This window comes from Neofelis nebulosa, chromosome 7, assembly GCF_028018385.1.
Source record: "Neofelis nebulosa isolate mNeoNeb1 chromosome 7, mNeoNeb1.pri, whole genome shotgun sequence".
Lineage (NCBI taxonomy): Eukaryota > Metazoa > Chordata > Mammalia > Carnivora > Felidae > Neofelis > Neofelis nebulosa.
The window spans coordinates 127,022,847-127,039,796 of NC_080788.1; the positions used below are offsets into that span (position 1 = coordinate 127,022,847).

The window sequence follows — 16,950 nt, forward strand, 5'->3', positions numbered from 1 at the left end:
AGGGTCAAATGGTCATGGGTGGGATCATAAGCTTTTTTGACAGATTAAATTTAGTCTTTATTCTGTAAAGATTGAAGAGTCACAAAATTCCTTTAAGAGAAGAAGTAGAAGATAAATTTTGCATTTTATAAAGGTTGCTCTGGTGACAATGTGGAGGAAATATTGGAGAGTCAAAAACTGAGAAGGAGCCTAGTGGTAAGAGGATCATTAGGAAACTGTGGCAATGGTCCAGGTGGAAGGTGAAAAGGCCCTGAGCTAAGGAATGTAAGTGGGGATGGAGAAGAGGGACAGGTGGAAGATGTTGAGAATTAAAGTCAAGAGGATTTGGGCACTAATTGGATGTAGAAGATGAAAAAAAAAGAGTTAAGGTTGACCTTCAGATTTATGGTTTGGGAGCTGATTATATGCCAAAGAATGAAGTCCAAGTTCTGTGGTCTAGATTATCTTTAGTCCATGTAAGCTCCTTCTACCTTGCAGGTGCTTAAAATTAAAGTAACAATCCTAACCTCTCTGTCTTATAAAAACAAATACATGTATTCAATATGACAGGTGAGGAATATGTATGGTCAGCTATGGTCGATGCAATGTTCCCCGCTAGCTCTCTATTCATCACCATGTGGCTGTTCACAGGTGTGGTCTGTCCATCCTCCCAGAATGCCACCAGAGAAGGGAGCAGAGGTCAGGTGCCCATGTGGTTCTCCAACTGCACCATGCCAAATACATTTTAAAGCAGTTTTTTAGCATCTGTTGTTTGGGGGCTATTATTTAAAACAGCTGTTAGCCTGGGAAAATGTTGTCACTCCTCTACCTGGAGAGAGCCAGCAGGGAAGTGCTCGTCAAGTTGGTTAATAGATTGTAGAATAGTGGACAGCGTGGGGTTGGCTGGTCCAGTGAAACCTTGGCAGTGGAAACAGTAGAGAAATATAACAAAGCTTAAAAAAAATGTGGGCATGGTCCAAAAAGGAAGCCTCAGATTGACTGAACTGTGTGTTATGGGGGATGCCAAGAGTCACAGTCTCAGAGCAAGCTTTTCTGTATCCCAGGTGCTTCTCTCTAAGCATGGCAAAAGATAGAAAATCATCCAGTGTCATAGATGAAGCATCCCAGTGGATGTCATTTTGGGATATTAGTAAATATCTGTGGAATCTTGAATGGACTGTTGTAATTGATGGTAATTCCTCTTTAGAGAAAAAGAAGCAATTGTCACACTTGTAATGGACCTTAGAAATAAAATTCCATACCCCCTTCCTCTAATTTTTTTTCCATTAGTGTACAAAATTTTTACATGCTCAGTCCTTGACTTTTGTGAATCTTCTTAAAAGGAGACAAGAACAGCATAAGTATAGGTCTGCATCCTGGAGTTCGAGGGAGAGTCCTGTTGTATGGGTGAGAGGCAGGAATTAATTTCTTCATTGAGAAAATGTGGGACATCTGATGTTATGTATTAATTTGTTCATTTGCCTATTATGCATTAGACTAGAAAGTACATGAGGGTAGGGAACTTGTTTATTTTGTTTTCCACTATATCCCAATGCCCAGAACACTGAGGGGTCCATACAGGCTTTCCATAAATACAGAATGAGCGAATGATGAAGGAATGAATTAAAGAAATATCTGAATCCAAAGAAGTTCAAAGAGGAATCTAGAATTGCCATATTCAAAAGAGTGAGAAATGGGGCTAGAGCTGGGGTAGGGATGGGAAATCTTGGATCAGAGAAATGATATCAGGTCTAGTGGTCCAACGCTTATAAGTAGGAATGAGGAATCACAGTAAAGACGCTTGTTTACATGGGAGGCTGGAGTAGGGTGTTGGGATTGTGGGAGAACTGGATGGTGGAGTCACCTGGCCCCCAAAGGGCAGAACAGTTGGTTGGTGTGAATGCCAACATTATGTTTTTGGTCTTTAACATGGCCTCATCATGGAAATAATTTGCTTCATTTACTGTAAATTTTCCGGAGAATTAAAAACACCCCTCAAGTTACCCATTGCCTACATTTATTTCAGAATAATGAACCAAGCCTTACTCGCACATTTTTGGTAAAGCTCTTACCACCTATGAACACAATTGAAAGGGGAACCACTATTTATGAAGGGCTGACCCTGTGCTAGACCTCATGTTAATCATTTCCTGAATACCTCTATGGCTCAGCATTTTCTTTTTTTTTTTTAATTTTTTTTTTTTAACATTTATTTATTTTTGAGACAGAGAGAGACAGAGCATGAACGGGGGAGGGGCAGAGAGAGAGGGAGACCCAGAATCGGAAGCAGGCTCCAGGCTCTGAGCCATCAGCCCAGAGCCCGACGCGGGGCTCGAACTCATGGACCGTGAGATCGTGACCTGAGCTGAAGTCGGACGCTTAACCGACTAAGTCCATGTTAATAAGAGCATACAACAGTTCACTGGTGGGACTGATGGAGGGAACAGAGCCCCACTGCAAAGACCCCTCTGTAGCCGCATGTCTTCAGCAATGCCCTATAGCCACATTGTCTTTAGCAGGGAACCAAATCCTGCCTCTGACACGGGTCCTTCACGCTTTTGCACATTCTTTTCTGATGATCTTCAGTTGATTTTTTGCTTTTATGCCCCCCGACTTGTTAGGTTTTTTTCCCATCCAAAGAGAAAGTAGTTTCAAGGATTTTTTTTTTCTGCTTAATTAGATCCAAGACTTGGCTTGTCTGGTGGTGCTCTGCTTCTTTGGCAGACTTGCTTCTGTAGCACAAAAGCAGCTTAATGTCAGCTTGACAACTTGATGAGTCTAGTGCCAATTTTTATGATGGAAAAGGAAACTTCTAGATTCAAGATTAAATACAGCCCTTTGAGAAACGACAAAATGACCTCATGGCTACACGTGAAGTTGTAATTGGGGAGCAAAGGATACCGTAATGATTTAGCTAGTGTGCAATGAGATAGAAAAGTTAGCAGGTGGTCGCTAAGGCAGGACTGTGCTGGGTAAAGTTCAGGGGTTGTTCTTTGCCCAGCACAGCAGACACCCCTGGTGCCCTGTGTCACATCCCATTAGACCACCTTCGCTTTCATCTGTAGTCGCAACTGGTGGCTTTCTGTGAGCTCAGCTTCCCTTGTGCTAACAGTGTTTGCTCTGGTTGAAGTGTAAGCCGTGTGTTTTCATTTTCTGTCCTGTTGAGCAGGAGCCCACTCAGCATGCACAAGCACATGGGAAGTGTGTGTTTGTGTATCTGTCACTCTTGGGGGCAACCTCCAATCAGTGGGGGCCGAGAGCCAAGATAAATGTTCCAGCCACCTGTCCTTCAGGCAAGCAATGTTAGGAGACTTTCTGTATGCTTCTCAGAAGGCCCAAGTGTTCTTAAGAGCAGGGACCTCAATGACTCACCCCTACATTGGCTTCTACACCATCCATCTTTATCTCACTTTTCCCATTTTCCCATTTCTGTTTCCTTGAATTACCACCCCAATAAATTACTTATACCAAGTTCTTGCTTCAGGCTTTGAATTTGGGTTGAAACCCTTATAAGATATATATATATATGGGCCTGAAGCAGAATTTTCAGCACAATAAGAGGGAATCAATCTCTTAGTAATTTACTTTAACCAAACTCACATGAGATTAAAGTATAAACCACAATGACAAATATTAATTTATGCAGATGCCTATATTACCAAACGGCTCAGAATACTCATATGTACTGGACAGAACACACTCTTTGCTGCTGGACAGAGTCAGTGACAGACTGGTATTCTTGCTCTTTGACCCCCCTTTTTTTCTGATATCCATGCAAATAACTTCTCGACTGTTAAAACATGCCTTTCTTGGATGCGTTTAGGTTGCAGCTTTCTCTTACATATAGGAAGGGTTCAATTTGATTTTTAAAATCTGCTTATTAATCTTATTGGTTGCATTTTGAGTTTACGGTTCTCAGGGACTCACTTTACTGAACTGTCTTGTACTATTGACGACTTACCTTCCTCAACCACCTTTTTTTTGGTGGAGTGAGAATATACAAAAAAGAAAAGTGGAGGGGAAAGCATATGTGCCCACTTGAGTGCCTTTCTGTTTAAAATTCAGTATAAACACTGATACTCACAGTGGTAGCTTGGCGGCATCCGAAATCATTTCAGTATACTCTGTGTAGGAGCTTAGAAAGATTTTTATTTCCAAACAGTTAAAATAAACATGCTTGCAACCCAAAGAATTAAGCTATGGTTATCTGAAACTCATCTGTAACTGAAAGCATATTCCCTGATAATTTTGGATAACCACATATTACTTGTGCTTCTTACATATTCATTTTGCTGAAGAAAATTATTGCTGACATGTTCCATGTTAAGTTCCCATGTATCACTTTCTTCCATTCTTAATGCCACAGCCATGTTTTTATTTTTTTCTCCCCTAGACTATATCATGAACCTCCTAGGCAGTTTTCCTGATTATGAGATCTCTCTAATCCATCCTTTACAACAATGCCAGGGAGATCTTTCTATTATATATATCTGATTATGTCACAATCTTGCTTAAAACCTGTCCATGGTTCTGGGTAGATGCTACTTGCCAATATTTCCAGTTCTCCTCTCCTTCCATGAATATGGGAGAAATATCTTTTCCTTTTTCTTCGAATTCAGGCATGGCCATATGATTTGCTTTGTCCCCAAAGATGTGAGCATATTACTTTCAGGTGAAAGCTCCCACTATGGACTAAATTGTGTCCCTCTGAAATTCATATATATTGAAGTCCTAACCCCCACTGTGACTGTTTCTAGAAACATGATCTTTAGGAGATAATGAAATTTATTTATTTTTTTTTCTTAGGAAACTTTTATTTTATTATTATTATTATTTTTTAATATATGAAATTTATTGTCAAATTGGTTTCCATACCACACCCAGTGCTCATCCCAAAAGATGCCCTCTTCAATACCCATCACCCTCCCACCCCCCATCAACCCTCAGTTTGTTCTCAGTTTTTAAGAGTCTCTCATGCTTTGGCTCTCTCCCACTCTAACCTCTTTTTTTTTTTTCCTTCCCCTCCCCCATGGGTTTCTGTTAAGTTTCTCAGGATCCACATAAGAGTGAAAACATATGGTATCTGTCTTTCTCTGTATGGCTTATTTTACTTAGCATCACACTATCCAGTTCCATCCACATTGCTACAAAAGGGCCATATTTCATTATTTCTCATTGCCACGTAGTACTAGGAGATAATGAAATTTAAATGAAGTCATAAGGGTGAGGACATAATCTAATATGATTGGGGTCTCATTAAAAAAAGGAGATTTCTCCCTCTCTCTGCCATGTAAGGACACAGTGAGAAGGTGGCCATCTGCAAGTCAGAAAGAGAATTCTCATCAGATATGACCATGCTGGCACTCTGATTTCAGATTTCTAGTCTTCAGAACTGTGAGAAAGGAAATTTCTGTTATTTAAGACACCCAGTAGTTTGTTATGGCAGCTAGGGCTGGCTAATACAACTCCCTTTTGATCTGATAAATTCTGAAGCCTTGTCTTGACATAACAGCATCACAGTGTGATAGAACTTTCATAAACTGGGTTACTGAGTATGGCTGACAGAATAATGACCGCCCCCCGCCCTCAAGATGTTCATGCCATATTCCCCAGAACCTGTGCATATGTTACCTTATATGGCAAAAAGGACTTTGCAGATGTGATTAAGGTTATGGACCTTGAGATGTGGACCTTATCTTGGGTTAACTGGGTGGGCCCAATCTAACCATGAGTCCTTAAAGATGGAGAACTGTCTAGCTGTGGTCTGACAGATGTGACGATGGAAGAACAGTCAGATAGATGCTTTGAAGATGGAGAAAGGGTACCACAACCCAATAGATGCAGGCAGCCTCTAGAAGCTGAAAAAGGCTGGGAAATAGATACTTCCCTAGAGCCTCTAGAAAGGAATGCAGCCTTATTTACATCTTGATTTTATCCTAGTCAGACCTATATCAGACTTTTGAACTATAGAACTATGAGATAATAAATTCATGCTATCTTAACCCATTGTTTTTATGGTAATGTCACAGCAGCAATAGGAAGTGAATACATTGAGTATGGTAAATTGTATAAATGGTCACAAATTCTTCCTTTCTTACATCCGTGTCTTTACTTGGTGACATTATAGCTTCTTCTGTCAAGAGATAGAGACCATATTTCTCCAACCCTTAAATCTGAGTTGACCATTGTTCACCTTTCTGAATGGTAGTGATTACTGTTGTATGATCTTTGTGTGTTGAGTGTATGTTTGTGGTAATGGTGGTAATGGGAAGATGGAGAAGTGGTTCATTAAGCTTAACTTTTTTTAGTTCCCAGGTATCTGGTCCAAGGGGACCTATATGTCAGCACCTGATATAAAGGCTAATGTCATCCTCCCTTCCTTGCCAGTGAAGAGAGAACTGATGGCTACTAGTTTCCTGGACCTTAAGCCCAATGCTATAATTGGCTGGAAATTTCAGTTTTCTCTCTGGGGTTGGATTTAGTGTTTTTAAGGTATTGAAGAAGAATGAACCAAATGTGTGATGAGCAGAAGAGCATCACACATTTTGTGCTCATCCATGTCTTATTCTCTTCTTCTGGGTATATGAAAGGATTAAATTTCTACCTCTCCATGAAAAATATGCAGAGCCATGGGATTTGTTCTGACCAATAGGTTGGAAGCTGAATTGAGGTAGGTTGTATATGAGCTAAAGCATTTAATTGCTGATGTGATGCATTCCAGCATTTTCTTCTCCTAGCATGGTGCTCATGGAGGCTTGTATTGAGATGGAGGTGCCCAGTTGCTGGGCTACCATGTGGAGGATAGATGTCCTGAAGAATTACCTTTAGCTCATAGTGAACTTTGTATGAACAAGAAACTTTTTTGGATTAAACTACTGATATCTTGTTGCCTTTGTTACTGTAGTATAGAAGTCAACCTTTACTAATATATAATATAATTGGATGGTCTGGAGTTAAGTACTGTCTCTTACAATGTGACTATAAGCAAATAAATTTTTCTAGGTTTGAAGTTTTGTGTAGTACCCATTTCACGAGATTTTGAGCATTATATGAAGAAATGCATGGAAAGTGTTTGGCATACTCTCTGGTAAAAGGAATAAATGTTAGTTACTTTCATTATCAAAATTACCATCATTGCCACTCTGGAAAACAGTGTGGGGGTTCCTCAAAAAATCAAAAATAGATCTACCCTCTGACCCAGCAATAGCACTGTTAGGAATTTACCCAAGGGATACAGGAGTGCTGATGCATAGGGGCACTTGTACCCCAATGTTTATAGCAGCACTTTCAACAATAGCCAAATTATGGAAAGAGCCTAAATGTCCATCAACTGACGAATGGATAAAGAAGTTGTGGTTTATATATACAATGGAATACTACTTGGCAATGAGAAAGAATTAAATATGGCCTTTTGTAGCAACATGGATGGAACTGGAGAGTGTTATGCTAAGTGAAATAAGTCATACAGAGAAAGACAGATACCATATGTTTTCACTCTTATGTGGATCCTGAGAAACTTAACAGAAGACCATGGGGGAGGGGAAAGGGGGAAAAAAAGTTACAGAGAGGGAAGAGGCAAACCATGAGAGACTCTTAAAAACTGAGAATAAACTGAGGGTTGATTGGGGGTGGGAGGGAGGGGAAAGTGGGTGATGGGCATTGAGGAGGGCACCTGTTGGGATGAGCACTGGGTATTGTATGGAAACCAATTTGACAATAAATTTCATATTAAAAAATAAATAAATAAAACAACTGTTGGTACGGGGAAAAAATTACCATCATTATTGTTGCCATCAGCAATCATGAAAACACACTGAGATTCTGGCTAAGCAAAATTGGAAAGTGTGAAGTAAGGACCTTTTCGAAGAGGAGTTCAACATGTTCCTCAATTTGAACTGCAGAAGTGGTCAAAATTGGTAATCTCTAATTCCAAGAATAAAGTAGAATTTAAGGAGAATCTCCTCCAACTTTAGAGGCTGTCCACATTCCTTGACTTGATGCCCCTTCCTCCATCTTTAAAGCCAACAAAAGTAGGCAAGGGCCTCATCACATCACCTAATTCTGAATGCTTCTCCTCCCTCTTCCATATTTAAGGGCACTTGAGGATACATTGGGCCAGTTTAATAATCCAGGATAATGTCTCCGTCTCAAGGTCCTTGCCCTTAGTCTCTTCCACAAAGTCCTTTTTGCCATGTGAGGTCATAGAGTCACTGGTTCTGGGGACTAAGACCTGGGCACTTTGGGAAACCATTATTCTGCTACCACAATGTCTAAGATTACTTATGTCTTCTCTTTTTCTCCCTCACTCTCTCCCTTACCTCCTTCCACCCCTCTATTTTCCTTTGACAAATTTTAGCAGGGATTTTAATTTTTTTGGTCTTTCCAGAATCTCTTTTGTGTTCTGTCTCTATTGGCATTATTATTTTGTACTTTGTTAATTTCCACCTTATCATTTTAATTTTCTCCCTTCTATTTATCTTGGGTTGTTTTGTTATCCTATTTCTAATTTGCTAAGGTTGTAGATTCAAGTCTTGAGATTTTGTTTGTTTGTTTGTTTGTTTGTTCTTTGGCTATATACTCAGAAGTGGAACTGCTGAGTCACATGTTAGTTCTATTTTCAATTTCTGAGGAACTGTCATACTGTTTTCCCCAGTGACTGTCCTAGTTTACATTCCCACCAATGCTATACAAGGATTCTCTTTTTTGCTTGTTGTTTATTTATTTGAGAGGAGCGAGAGAGATTGAGCATGGAAGAGACAGAGGGGGAGGGAGAGAGAGAATCCCAAGCAGCCCCCACATTGTCAGCACAGAGCCCAACATGGGGCTTGAACTCACAACCGTGAGGTCATGACCTGAAACCAAGAGTTGGACACTTAACTGACTGAAACACCCAGGTGCCCTGAGATTTTTTTAATTCTAATTAGAGCATAAAAAGCTATAAAGATCCTGGAATTACCGCTTTAGCTGCATTTCACAGTTTTTAATTAGTCTTCACTTGTTAAGTATAATCTAATTTCAAAGAATGATTTATTCTTTAACCTGTGAGTTTTAATAAGTATATTTTTAACTTTCTATAAATATGATTTTTAATGTTAAAAAAAGAATAAAGTCCAATGGGGACTTCTAAGTAGCATTTCAACAAGAGTAAAATATTACATTTTAGAACTATTAATTGTAAGAATTCGCTGTGTTCACAAATTTTTGTAGCATCCTTAGATATATTATTTTTACCATCCCATGACTCTTTTAAGTTGCAATAAGAGTCCTTCAAGTGCCCAGATCCATGGATCACTTTAAGAAGGAGGAGTGGTGGGGGTGCCTGGGTGGCTCAGTCAGTTAAGTGTCCAACTCTTAATTTCAACTCAGGTCATGTTCTCACAGTTTGTGAGTTTGACCCCACATCAGGCTCAGAGCTGACAGCCTGGAGCCTGCTTGGGATTCTTTCTTTCTCCCTCTCTCTCTGCCCCTCCCCTGCTTGTGCTTTCTCTAAATAAATAAATAAATAAATAAATAAATAAATAAATAAATAATTTTTTTTTAAAAAGGAGGAGTGGTGCTAGAGAGGCTGTGTCCTACTCTGACCAACTCTGAGATCAGGGGAAGGGAAAAACCGTAAATGGATAAATTTGGGAAGGCAGGATAAGGAATAATAAGCAGGTTGCGTCCCAGGGCTCTGTGGAAAGAAGAAATAGAGAGTACTGGAACATGAGCTGGGCTTTGGATATTCCTTGGACTTACACTGTAAAAAGCCAATGTATTCCCCCAAAGGACACACTGGCAGAATGGAAAAGAAAGGGCTCTGAGCCCACCAGACAGAGAGGAGACAGAAAAATCACAAGTGGATGTGATGACTACAAACAACAGAGGTCTGGGGCTTTCTGGGTTTGGATTAAACAGCCTAATGCTGCCAAGAACTCTCACAGGACATTAGTGAATTGCAGCATTGAAAAATAATTGCTCTAATGATGACCCTGAGTCATGTGGAGAAGAAAGTTATGTTTTGAATTTGCTTTTTGATGACGTAAACCTATATATAAAATATATTTTATGAAAGATTTCAGTTAAACTAGTTAAAGCAAAAATAAAACAAAATCTCGGTGGGTTTACAGCAGAGACTTTCATTTACCTGGAATACTCATTTATCTGATTTTTGTCCAATAAATAAAAATACATAGATGGTGGGGGTGGAGGGCAAAATCTGAGCTAAATAGAGCCACACCCACTTGGTTATATATACATTGCTTGTGGCTGCAAGACAGAGTACAAAATAGGTGAGTGGTAGCAACCAAGACTACATGGTCTGCTAGCCTGAAATATTTACTATCTGGCCTTTTACAGAAGGAGTTTGCTGATCCCTGCATCAGATCATTGTTATGCATGTCCAAAGGGCCTGCTACTTTGCTCCAAATATGCCAAAGGTTGACTTTTGGCCCACTTCTCTAGAGCCCACATAGTAAAAGGCATCACAGCATCTTCCAAAGTGGACGCTCATGAGAAGTTACCCCGTGGATACGGGGAGAGGAGAGCACATGACTGGTTGGCACCCTTTGCAGGTTCAGCAGTGGTCGGTGGCCGGACCCTCCACTTCCAGAACGTGTGAGGGTGTATACGTAGGGAATTACCTGAGGGCTGAGTGCTATGACAAATTCTGATGACTGCTAAGCTTGCTAGTATTCATTTGCAAAAAATGGTCCACATCTCATTTAAAAATTTTTTTTTCAACATTTTTAATTTTTTTTTGGGACAGAGAGAGACAGAGCATGAACGGGGGAGGGGCAGAGAGAGAGGGAGACACAGAATCGGAAACAGGCTCCAGGCTCCGAGCCATCAGCCCAGAGCCTGACGCGGGGCTCAAACTCACGGACCGCGAGATCGTGACCTGGCTGAAGTCGGACGCTTAACCGACTGCGCCACCCAGGCGCCCCCACATCTCATTTTAGAGTTAAATACTCCTCTGCGGTTTCACCTTTGTGTCTGAGTGACACTCTATTGCTTAAGTTGACTTCTTCAGGCCATTGTGATTCCTAAAGGAAGTGGTGCACAAGGCCCCTCTTCTGTCCTAAGGGGTTCCACTTTCCTGAGGTGAGTGAAATACATATTTCAAAGGAAATGGACCTAAGCAAAAAGCAATAATAATGATGACAATTGCACACAAGAGCTGCTTCTGGCAAACACTTAACAGCTGGAGAAGCTGGGGACCTCTGACCTTATCCAATCATTATCTCCTGGAAGTTTGTCGCACAGGGAGAGTATAGAAATGCAAAGAAAATTGGTTATACATACGCACATAAAACAAACCCCACAACTAAGAAAAAAAAATAGCTCCCAATACCAAACAGCTTTTCATTGTAGACACTCATTTTTGCCTTGAGTCTTCTTGCATTGTGAAAGATTAATATAATACTTTATAGGAAAGCAAAACACTTTTCTTAACCTTTGGTAGGTGCGTAATTAGGAATATAATATGAAAGATGGCCTCATACTCTGTTCACAGAGGTCTTGCCTTTTAAGATCAGGGAGGGTTTGGAAACACAAGAGGCAAAGTCAGAGATGCTAATTAGAAATGCAGCGACCACTTTTACTGACATGCTGAGAACAGCTACGCTTTCCAGAAATTATTCAAGCTAGAGGGAGTGATCTCATTTTGTCTGGTTCTGAGAGCTTTCTAATTTGAGGAAGAAAATAACAGTGGTAGAGGCAACCAATGTATAATATTGAAGGTGAAATCAGCCCGTGGTCTTAGCAAGAGGAAAAGGAATACTCTCTGTTTCTCTGCCTATGGTAATGTTTCTCAAGCTCCTGTTTGAGGGATCTGGAGATTTGTTTCAAAGGTGCCTGCCAGGCTTTGGTACCTCTTCTCTCTACTGTTTTTTTGTACCACTCTTTGGGTTAACAATGTCATTAAATTTTAAAATCACCCATTAATGTAAAAATCCACTGTTATATACATGGAGGAGAATTATATGAACATAGCTTCTTTCACTTTTTGTAAGTAACCTGTATTGCTTTTTCCCTATGTTTCCCCAATGCCTGGCGTGGACTCTGCTATGTTGCAGGAACTGGATACATATTTGGTGAATAAATGAATGAATTTCTCCATTCAACATAGTTTGTCACAATAGTCAATTAAAAAAAAATCTGAGATTTTGCATCATATTTTTTTTTTCTTTTTTTGCCCTCACTGTTACACTGTTGATGTTAATCCGAGACTTTCTATTCAGTGATTTTTGTCTCTGGGGAAGAAAAGTTCTGTTTAGAATGTCCATCTTGGTATGGGTTGAATCTGGTGCCATGTTAAGTATAATCATCTAAAAGTTCCCAGATCTCCCATTCACAGAAATTAAATATGATCTCATTACCAAACATGCCTCCTTATGACCCAGGACTGAAGTCTTCCTTCTCTTACTTCTTACAGCCATTTTTGTACTTTAGGGTTTTCACTCATTCCTTTATTCATTCAAAGACATTTGTTACTAACTAAAAATAGTTTAGAATTTTTCTAATTTTTAAAAAGTGTTTGTTTTTGAGAGAGAGAGACACACACACACACACAGAGCATGAGCAGGGGAGAGGGGTGGGCAGAGGACAGAGAGAGAGAGAGACAGAATCTGAAGCAGGCTCCAGGCTCTGAGCTGTCAGCACAGAGCCCGATGCGGGGCTCGAACTCACAGACCATGAGATAATGACCTGAGCCAAAGTCAGACGCTTAACTGACTGAGCCACCCAGGTGCCCCAAAGTCTTTCTAATTTTTTATTGATTTTTTTTTTCTTTAAGTAGGCTTCACACCTAATGTGGAGCCCATCATGAGGAGGCTTGGACTCATGAACTGTGAGATCAAGACCTGAGCTGAGATCAAGAATCAGATGCTTAATCAACTGAGCTACCCAGGCACCCCTTGATTGATTAAAAAAATTTTTTTTAATGTTTATTATTTTGAGAGAGAGAGAGACACAGAGTGCAAGTGGGGGAGGGGCAGAGAGAGAAAGAGAGAGAGACACAGAATCCAAAGCAGGCTCCAGGTTCTGAGCTGTCAGCATAGAGCCTGGTGCAGGGCTTGAACCCACAAACTGTGAGATCATGATGTGAGCATAAGTCAGACGCTTAACCAACTGAGCCACACAGGCACCCCCACCTTGATTGATTTCTTGAAGGAGATTTTAATGCTGCCATTTATCATTCTTGTGACATTGGGCAAATTATTATACCTGGCCTCAGTTTCCCTACCTGCAAATGGGGGTGGCAATTGAATTTTTCTTATAGGATTGCTGTGAAGATTAAGTATTTTAACCTGTCCAATGGCAACTGGTTAATACATGTTAACAATTCAATACTACTACTAATACTACTAATAATAATAAATGTTATGATTCAAATTTTTGAGGACAGAGACAGGCCCATGTTTCATTTCAGGTGGCACAATGTTCAATCAATATTTGTTGCAACAAGAGGTTTCAATATAGTGTACAAAGTAACTCTGAGGCTGGTATTTCTCTGTAGCATTATCAAAACAAGCTGCCCTGGCTGATAGGGGGACCTAAGTCTTTGATTCAAGTGGCTTAACCTTTGCATTCCTTTCTTATAGCCTCCAGCTCAAACACTTAGCTTCCCACCTGCCATTGTCTCTTAGAGGATGAGTTGGTTTAGACTGACCACTGGCTCCTAATCTTGGAGAAAGTTTTTTGTAGATCTCTGACCTTATGAGCCAACTATATAGAATCCCTGCTAAGCAAAGGAAGAATTGCACAAACGGTAACGAAAAGAAGCAGGTGTCCTTGGGCTTATTGCTAGGCCTTGGAAGTGGATAGTAAACAAGAGGCTTCTAAGGGTGTGGTGAAGGATCTCGTTATTAAGACCACTGCGCTCTTTCCTAAATGATTTTGAGCATATTTGTAAATTTAAATAAAACACACTATCTCCTTCTAAATTGCCTTCCTAGTGCTATAATAATATGAATGCAAATGGCAGTTTCGCACACTGGGTCCAATATTTTCATAGTCTAAGAAGAGATTCTCTCTTTCTGACATGTAATATATTGTTTATTGGTTAAAATTCAGTGTCCTTATTAAGAAAATGTAAGATACTATCAAGACTCTGATAGGCACACTCTCCATGAAAGTTAGCATATTTTAGAAGCTCCAGGCAGTGGGAAATGAGGCTGGAGATGTAGAGAGTGATTGGATTCTAGAATACCCTGCATGTCTTAAACAGGGATGAGACTTTATCTTTTAGGTAATGGGGAGCTTCTGACAGGTTTTAATCAGAGGATTAAGTCATATTTATGTTTAAGGAAGGCCACTCTTGCCATAGATGTGCGTGTGTGTGTGTGTGTGTGTGTGTGTGTGTGTGTGTGATGGTAGACAGGTCAGAAATTAGTTCAGAGACTAATTCCAGGTGAAAGATGGTGAGAGGTGGATGGAGACAGCAAAGGTGGAGATGCAGAGGGACAGGTTTGAAGAAGGTGGGTTTCAGTGACTGGTATGATTGGTTCTTGACGGTTGGGTGTATTTTGTGAAGAAAGAGGAGGCTTGGGCTGAGTAGAAGATGTTGGGTTCCTCAAATCTCTTTCATTGAAGTAGGAAATGCAGGTGGACGAGGTGGTTTCATGGTTTTGGTTGTCAGCTATAGATTGATGACTCTCAAACCCATACTTCCAGTCCAGATCTTTATTCCTGTGTTCAAGACCCATGCACTCAGCTCTTTATTGAACCCATCCAGCCCATAGGCACCTGAAACTCAGCATGTCCCCGAACCAACATGGTGACTTGCTTTGCTTTCTGAGTCCTTTCCTCATTCTCTCTCTCTCTCTTTTTTTTTAAGTAGGCTTCACACCCAGTGCAGAGCCCAATGTGGGACTTGAACTCACGACCCTGAGATCAAGACCTGAGCTGAGATCAAGAGTCTGATGCTTAATTGACTGGGCCATCCAGGTGCCCTAACTCTCCCCATTCTTAATTGGTGAGTAACACCATCTACCCTGTTGTTGCCCATGCCAAATGGTTGGGAATTATTCTTGATTCATCTCCCTGTATGATTGACATCTAGTTATTCCCCAATTCTGTCAATTTGATGTATTTTATATCTTTTTAGTCTATCCATTATTTTAAGCTCTACTTGCAATAACAGGAAGTGGAAGATGCTTGAAGGAGTTGCCAGGACAGGGGCTGTATCAGAATTTAACAATTCAGAGACAATCTGCCCCACATCGAGCTCTGTACTGATAGCACAGAGCCTGCTTGGAATTCTCTCTCTCTCTCTCTCTCTCTCTCTCTCTCTCTGTCACTCCCCAACACTCACTCTCTCTGTTTTTCAAAATAAATAAATAAACATTAACAAAAAGAATTCAGAGACATTTCAGTTCCAAATGATGAAAAGGATATCATATGCAGTGACTGGAGATTAATGGATACCTTAGTCTGTTTATATTTTTAATTTTTTTTTAACGTTTATTTATTTTTGAGACAGAGAGAGACAGAGCATGAACGAGGGAGGGTCAGATAGAGGGAGACACAGAATCTGAAACAGGCTCCAGGCTCTGAGGTGTCAGCACAGAGCCCGACACGGGGCTCGAACTCACGGACCGTGAGATCATGACCTGAGCCGAAGTCGGCCGCTTAACGGACTGAGCCACCCAGGTGCCCCTGCCTTAGTCTGTTTAGACTGCTATAGCAAAATAAAGGGTGGGGTTGAATAAAAAACAGACATTTACCTCCCATAGTTCTGGAAATTAGAAAGTCTAAGACCAAGATGCTGACAGATTCTACATCTGATCAGAGCCAGTTTCCTGGTTCATAGATGATGGCTGCTTTCTATGTCCTCATGTGGCAGAAAGGGTGAGGGAGCTTCTATGGTCTCATTTGTAAGAGTGCTAATCCCATTTAAGAGAGCTCAACCCTCATCACCTCCCAAGGACCCTTTTGTTGTGTTTTTTTTTTTCTTTTCTTTTCTTCTTTTTTCTCTTCTTTTTTTCTAGTTTTTCTTCTCTTTTCTTCTCTTTTTTTTTCTTCCTTCCTTTTTTTTTTGGATGGGAGTTCCAGAAGGAGAGGATTTAATTCAACTGCAAAGAATCAGTTTTGGAAAAGGTTATTATTGATAATTTTACAAAATTAAAGAATGGAATGAGTTTTCAGATTAAAAGCTCATGGTAATCTTTGAGTAGTATAAATAAAAGTAAATTCACAATAGGGAAAGCCTCACCTCTTAATACCATCACATGGGGGTTACAATTTCATTGTATGAATTTTGAGGCAATATAAATATTCAGTCCATAATTGTGGGTAAAGTATGATCTAAGGAGGTCATAGGATTGATGAAGTGAGGTGCACATTCCTTCTGGCCCAACATTTGCACGTCTTTCTCATGTATGGGAGAATTCCCATATTTATTAGAGAATTCCAGACCTTATCAGTGCTTACCAGTTGAAAATGCCAGATACTCACTTTTCAAGCTTCATTCATATCTAAGACACGCATGGGACCCAGATGTCACCAACTAGATGCAACAACTATGTACTTTGAATCTAGAGTCACAGCAGCAAAAATGGCATTTGGTACTACAAGATTTTGTGCTGTACACAGAAGTGACAGCATTGATAATGATGGTCATGGTTGCAGTAAGATCACACTTCTGTTGTAGAAATGGCAGCAAGACAAACAGCAATATCATAAATTGATGGCCCTCATAGATCAGTTCTCTGGTGTGCTTTTGGGCATTGGTGCTGGCTGCTTAGACTTATGTCCTCCCAATGAGGCAGGAAGTGTGTTGGTTAGGCCATCTTTCAGCTGCGATAATAGAAAAAAACCCCAGCAGTGACCTAGGTCATTAGGGGTCATTCTCCCCTCATAACATAAGAAGTTTGGAGTTGAGTAGCTACTGACATTTGTTCAACAGGTGGACAGTGTCAAGGCTCTTTGTTGGCCTCTTGGCCTGTCCCTTATGCTGCAGTCCATTTTTAAGACAGGAAAAAGGGGAGA

At 40.4% G+C, this 16,950-nt stretch overlaps 1 long non-coding RNA gene across 1 annotated transcript in view; it reads left to right on the forward strand.

The window, feature by feature from the left end:
- The window catches only part of LOC131517593 (uncharacterized), a 115,360-nt gene extending 99,775 nt beyond the window's left edge, over window positions 1-15,585 (forward strand). Inside the window, exon 3 of the long non-coding RNA XR_009264666.1 lies at window positions 14,801-15,585. This is a non-coding gene — a long non-coding RNA (uncharacterized LOC131517593). The remainder of the gene's footprint in view (window positions 1-14,800) is intronic.
- The last annotated feature ends 1,365 nt before the right edge of the window (window positions 15,586-16,950 follow it).